The following is a 6108-nucleotide window of genomic DNA, read 5'->3' on the forward strand; positions in this document are numbered from 1 at the left end:
CGAGTCGTGAGGAGATGAAGGCGTGAATAAGTCTTTCGGCAGCAGAGGGAGTGAGTGAGGGTCTGATTTTAGCAATATCTCGAAGGTGAAAGAAGGAGGTTTTGATGACTTGACGGATGTGAGGCTCAAGGGACAGGGTCCTAGCTCAGGATCCGCTAGCCTGGTCACATTAGACAACACAGGGGTAATAAACTTCAAACAAATACTTGAGGCACTGGCTGTGCACCAAAATACAACAAACCACATTCCAGCCAATCACCGACAAGATGGTTATCATGCACATAATGGGGGGAGTTGAAGACATGAGTTGTATCTGAGAGTGATTGGCTGAAATGTGGTTGGTTGTATTTTGGTGCATATCCTGTGCACCTATTGTTTGACATTTACAACCCCTGTGTTGTCTCCCAGGCTTTTTCACAGTGTATTCAGGGGGAAAGACAGCTAGGAGATCAAGGAGAGATGCATACAATTTGAGATAAAAATGCACTTGTGCTGAAACCAAGCAGCAACTTATAGTGCACCTTTAATATAGCAGCACCACAAACTAGAGCCTCTTTGCTGCTACAGGCTTTCTTGGTCTTGTGTGACTTATGGTGGCTATTATCTAATGTTAGCAACGTTTTAGTATGTATTTCTGTGTAGCTGGGACTACTTAGCTGGTTTGATGACCTCTTTATTTGTGCTACTGTTACACCATACTTTAATAGTCATCATTAATCCACAGTGGACATTTGTGGCCACAGTAGCTGCTGTTCAACAAAGGTTATATGCCGTAATCTTGCTTTGATAAACTATCTTTAATCAAAATGGGGTTTAGCATTCACCTAAAAAGTTACTAAGAAAACTAAATGTTGCAAATTCTTTTGTAGACAACGGCAATACATTTCGGAAAAATGTTACATTTTAAAAACTGGAAATCTGAAGGATGCTTTTAGTTTCTAGAATGGTGAAACCCTATACATGGCACATTACTGTGACTGAAGACACGCCATACTGTGATACAAGAAAACATTACCCTGTGTTAGTTGTTACCACCCAACTCTGCCACATTAAGATCTTCTTTGGGCAAAACAATTTTAATTGCCGACCTTGGATATCGTGTCCCTGCATAGCATGGATAAACAAATAAATAATGTGTTATTTCTATTCACCAGTTGTCTTGTGGACAGTCTGAATGTCTACTGCCTGCCTCCCTGTTGGATCATTGGTGTAAATATATGTGTAAACGCCTGTAACATACAGTGTTACAGGCATCTTAGAGTTGTACGATATGTTACGTGCCTGTCAACTTGTTATACATGACAAATGATTTCAACAGTATTGTACATGAGACAAATTCTGTCTTTAGCTTATAGTAGTATATAGGGGACATATTCCTCCACAGTCCCGACTCTGTGCAAAATAACCTCTGAAGTTCAGCTGAAGCTAATATGAGTCTTTAGCAGTCTGAATTTCTCAAATCAAGTTGGTAACTTACAAAGTTACTGTCTTTTTAGTATTCCCCTATCTGTTTGCTTGTCAAGCCATGGTGGAGATGTAGTCACACAATTGTGAATTTTGAACTAAAGACACTTTGGAATTCAGATTCCCACTCTATTAGTCCACCACAGACTGCTGAAGCGTCATATTAGCTTCTGGATAATAAAAATATAAATATAGAAAATATTGGGAAGAGGGAGAGCTGCAGGAAGAGGTTTCAATCTACTTCAATTTCTGCAGTTTTTGTTTTGCTTTCTACCCAGAGCAACTTTAACATAAACAACATTCTACAAACAGCCAATAATAAATTACTTATAAACATAATCATTGTATCAGTCTCTGTGCTTTAAATAACACTAAGAGCTGGTGAAATCCCTAGTGAGCTCATATTCACAGAGAAAAGAAACATATCCTCCAGTGTGACACTTCACATTGTCTTGTTGTCTCTGTGCAGTTCAAAGAGGACTTGCTCGAAAGATGAGTAGGGGACCGGACTGAAAGATTTGGTAGGTGTTGGAGAGTCCTGTTGGTCCGGAGTGGGTCGGGGCCAGCGCTTGTTAAACTTGACAAAGAAGTATGGATCCTTGAAGGGCCCCCCAAAGATGATGGCCTGCATCAGGTAGACAAGGGCCACGACCATGAAGCTGATGAGGAAGAAGGGGATGAAGGGCCTGAGGTGGTCCCAGGCCACCCAGATCCCGTAGCTCATGCAGCTCTGGTTCTTGGTGTGGGAGGTGTGACGGGAGGAATCCGGGAACTGTGTGCGATTGGGGGACTCGTCATCTGAGTTTAAAGAGGACGGACTAGGGACACCGATGGAACCCATGAGTTGCAATTTAAGACTAAGCAGACCGTTGCTCTTAAACCTATAAATAAGTAGTCACTGTCCTCCACGAATCAGCTTCAGGGATCATGTGGAAGGAAGCATTAGTCCTCACATTATCTCCCTGTGGTGTGGTTTTCCACAGACCAGGTGCTGTCCCGAAAGTGTACTTTGGCTCGCTGTGACGAATCCGGTGCTAAATTCCTTCCAAAAATCCTTCCTCTCTGAACATGTGTTATATTCCTTTCTGTCTTATCATCCCGGCAGTTTCTCCCACATCTTGTGTGCTGGAGTTATATGTTGTTGCTTTGAGCTTGAGAGAGAAATTGAGAGGAAATGAAGAACAGCGAGGGAGCCCTAAATAGATATGACACCAAATGACAGGACACAGAGAGGGAGGGAGAATCTGCTGCATTAGGTGGTCTCAAATTTAAGGAAGGGTGTGTGTGTGCGTATGTGTGCGTCTTACAAATATTTCAAACATTCAGTTACCAACACAGACACACCTACACACTTGTCACTTAAACGGGTGTAGCAGATAGAGGACAAAACCATTAATGTTGTTTTGCAGCTCTAATACTATGATAGTGTGGCAGGTGCAGCTATATTTCTTATAAACCTACAGATACTTTAGTTTACACTTAACATCTTAGCAGGGCTGTACTCAAGGTTTTAGATGCAGTAACAAAAAAATAAAACAACCAAGAGGTTGGGGGTACATTGGGGGGGTCTTGGACTCTTGACCCCTTATGTATTTATATTTCCCTGGATGAAAGTGGAAACACTGTTTCAAACTTGTATCTACACTCCAAGGAGATAACAAGGGGGAACTTTATAAGGACTGTACTTTTATCAGCACACCAAGAATCACGGGCCCTGGTGGAGGTCTTGCTGTGGTTTAAAAAAAATATTTATCTGCCAGTCAATGAGCGCTGCCACATAGTCTTCTTTCAAACTACAGATGACTAAAGTTGGTCGTTCAAATACATTTTATTGTAAGGCAACATGGGCCAGTGGCGTCTTTTCTTACTGATTTTTCTGATTTCTTATCATCCATTGTTGGATGCAATTTTTTATTTTCACGTGGATGGTGATATTTGCAAAAATGCTTCTAAATTTGTAAATATCACTGAATTTTTAATTTTACTCAGCAGTTTTCTGGCCCTACACACAGCAAGGGACATATGCTTGATCTGTTTTTTTCATGGTATAAACATTAAAAATGTTTGCAATGAAGATGTATTTGTCAGTGATCACAAATGCACCTTATTAGACCTTGTTTGTGATGAAGATCTTCTGCCTGTTAAACAAGCGTCCTGCTCACGTTTGATTAACCAGCTTACTGTTGAACTTTTTTTGGCCGCCTTTGACTCAGTTTTTATTTTGAATGATGTGGACGCTTGTGCAATAGTGTTTAATAATCATTGCGACAATCACTCACCAGCTGGGCCAGGCCCCGGGCTGTTTTAAGAATGCTCTTGTTCAGCCTATCTTGAAAAAAAAGATTCTAGATGTAGCTTTGTTTAAAAACTGCAGGCATATTTCTAGATTGCCTTTTATTTTGAAACCTTTAGAAAAAGTTATTGCAAAACAGTTAAATAAGGTCTTGGATTCACATAATATCTTTGATAAGTTTCAGTCTGGTTTTTGTAAAAAAAAATTCAACTTATACTTCTCTCCTTAAGTTTTCTAATGATATTTTGATGGCTGCTGATGGGGGTAAATGTACTGCGCTGGTACTATTAGATCTCAGTGCAGCGTTTGGTACAGTTGATCACTGCACTCTGATTGATATGCTGAAAACCACTGTGGGCATTACTGGAACAGCTCTGGATTAGTTTTCTTCCTTTCTTTCAGACAGGAGTCCTGCTGTGTCTATAGGAACATACTGTTTATGGCAGACTCTGCTCTTCTGTCCTGTGGTGTGCCCCAAAGTTCTGTGCTTGGCCCCCTGCTGTTTAGTCTGTATATGCTTCCTCTTGGAAATAGTATTGGTAGTTTTGAAGAAATATCTCTGGATGGAAGACAATTTTTTGCAACCACATTCAGACAAAATTGAAGTGATGATTTTTGCCCCAGACATTAGCCCTAATATTAGGGAGGCCAGTGGGGCTCTAACAATCTCTGATTGTAATGTTGTGCAAAATTTGATTGTCATTTTTGACAAATATATGTGTTTTAACAGTCATGTGAAATCTGTGGTTCGTTCCTGTTTTTTTAGTAATTTTGTTTTTTACGTTTGGATTATTGCAATATACTGTACACTCGTTTTAAAAAATCATCCATGGACAAAATGCAAGCTGTACGGCAGCAGCAAGACCTTTGTCTAAGACCAGCAGGTGACCTACGGGCCCCTCTCTGAGGTCTTCAGGCCAACCCTTTTAACGGTTCCCAGAATACGTTTTAAAACCAGAGGTGATCGTGCCTTTTCTGTGGTGGCTCCTATAGGCTCTGGAACGCTCTCCCTTTAGCCTTGAGAGCCTTGGATTCTGTGGAAACTTTTAAAAAACACCTGAAGACATATCTTTTTATACAAGCCTTTAACTAGCAATAAGGCTTAATATTTTATGTGTTGTTTTTGTTTTACTGTAAAGCACTTTGTGACTCCTCTTGTCTGTAAAAGGTGTTATATAAACAAAGTTTACTTACTTCCTTATACTTTATAGGGTTGAGTTGTAAACCTTAAAAGATAGGTTTGCGTTTTTTGGTCTTAAAACAATACTCACACACATATACAGATGTTCTGAATACCAGAACCAAAACCAGTGCATTGCATAAAGTATTTAGAGTATCAAATTCTTATAAAAAATGTTCTAAAAAGTTTGTTTCTCAAAGGAAGGTATTTAAGTATTTCACAGTCATCAATATGGATTGACGTCCAAATTACAGACAAGGTTAAAATTAGATTAACATAGGTATAAATGTGTATAGAGATATGAAACCTCGTTGCAAGGCAAAAGCCATATTTTTTTCACATTTTTTTGACATTTCAGACTAAATAATCACAATTTTGTTTCGTCTTCCGGATCAGCCTATAAAATACCTTCCATGTACACATTTATAATTTCAGAATATAAACTCTCCCGTGTTGCTAAAACACCCAGGAAATAGCCATAACCCTTAAGGTCCAAACGATTAGCTACAGCGTTGCATTTAACACACTAATCTACGTAGTTCTGTGAGTGTGAAAATGTTTTTTTCTTTATCAACAGTTACATTTAATAATGTAACACTAAATAAATTGCGTGACCCCGTATGCAACACAGGCCGAGACATACTTATTATAAACCCTACCCGACCAGGATCAAACTTTCATACTCTGACATGCACTTACAGCCCTCGTGATGCAGCAGCTGCGTCTCAATCTGTGTGGGATAGATTTCATGTGTTGCATACTAGAAACGCCGAAACACTTTTTGTCTATGTACAACCCTTGTGTTCCTTCGACATGTCACGCACACACGTACGGCAGCTATCCATATCAGCATGTGAAACCGGAGAAAACTGCAAAGCTGAGAACGTCAACACTTAACTGTGTTGAGGTGTACGCCGAGTTTGGGTATCAACCGGCTTTACGCAGAAAATTAACCGGACCACAGTTTAAAAGTTTGAAAATTAATGAGTTTGTAACGAGTTAAAAAAAAAAAAAAAAAAAAAGGTTCCGATACCAATAGCATAACGAGCCTTTGTAATTAGAGCCTTCAAAATGGAGGACATTGAGGTTAGAGAGTGAATTTCTGAAATAGTGCCAAGTTTGTGCGTTTGCTATTTGCCCTAACAAGAGAGAGAGAGAGAGAGGATGAAGT

General features: G+C 39.7%; 1 protein-coding gene across 1 annotated transcript in view; it reads right to left on the bottom strand.

Moving 5' to 3' along the window:
• The window catches only part of LOC117951606, a 13266-nt gene extending 7218 nt beyond the window's left edge, over positions 1-6048 (bottom strand). The window contains exon 1 of the mRNA XM_034883380.1: positions 5637-6048. The gene's annotated coding sequence lies outside the window, so the exon portion shown is untranslated. The remainder of the gene's footprint in view (positions 1-5636) is intronic.
• Positions 6049-6108: the final 60 nt, after the last annotated feature.

Source organism: Etheostoma cragini, chromosome 10, assembly GCF_013103735.1.
Source record: "Etheostoma cragini isolate CJK2018 chromosome 10, CSU_Ecrag_1.0, whole genome shotgun sequence".
Taxonomy (NCBI): domain Eukaryota; kingdom Metazoa; phylum Chordata; class Actinopteri; order Perciformes; family Percidae; genus Etheostoma; species Etheostoma cragini.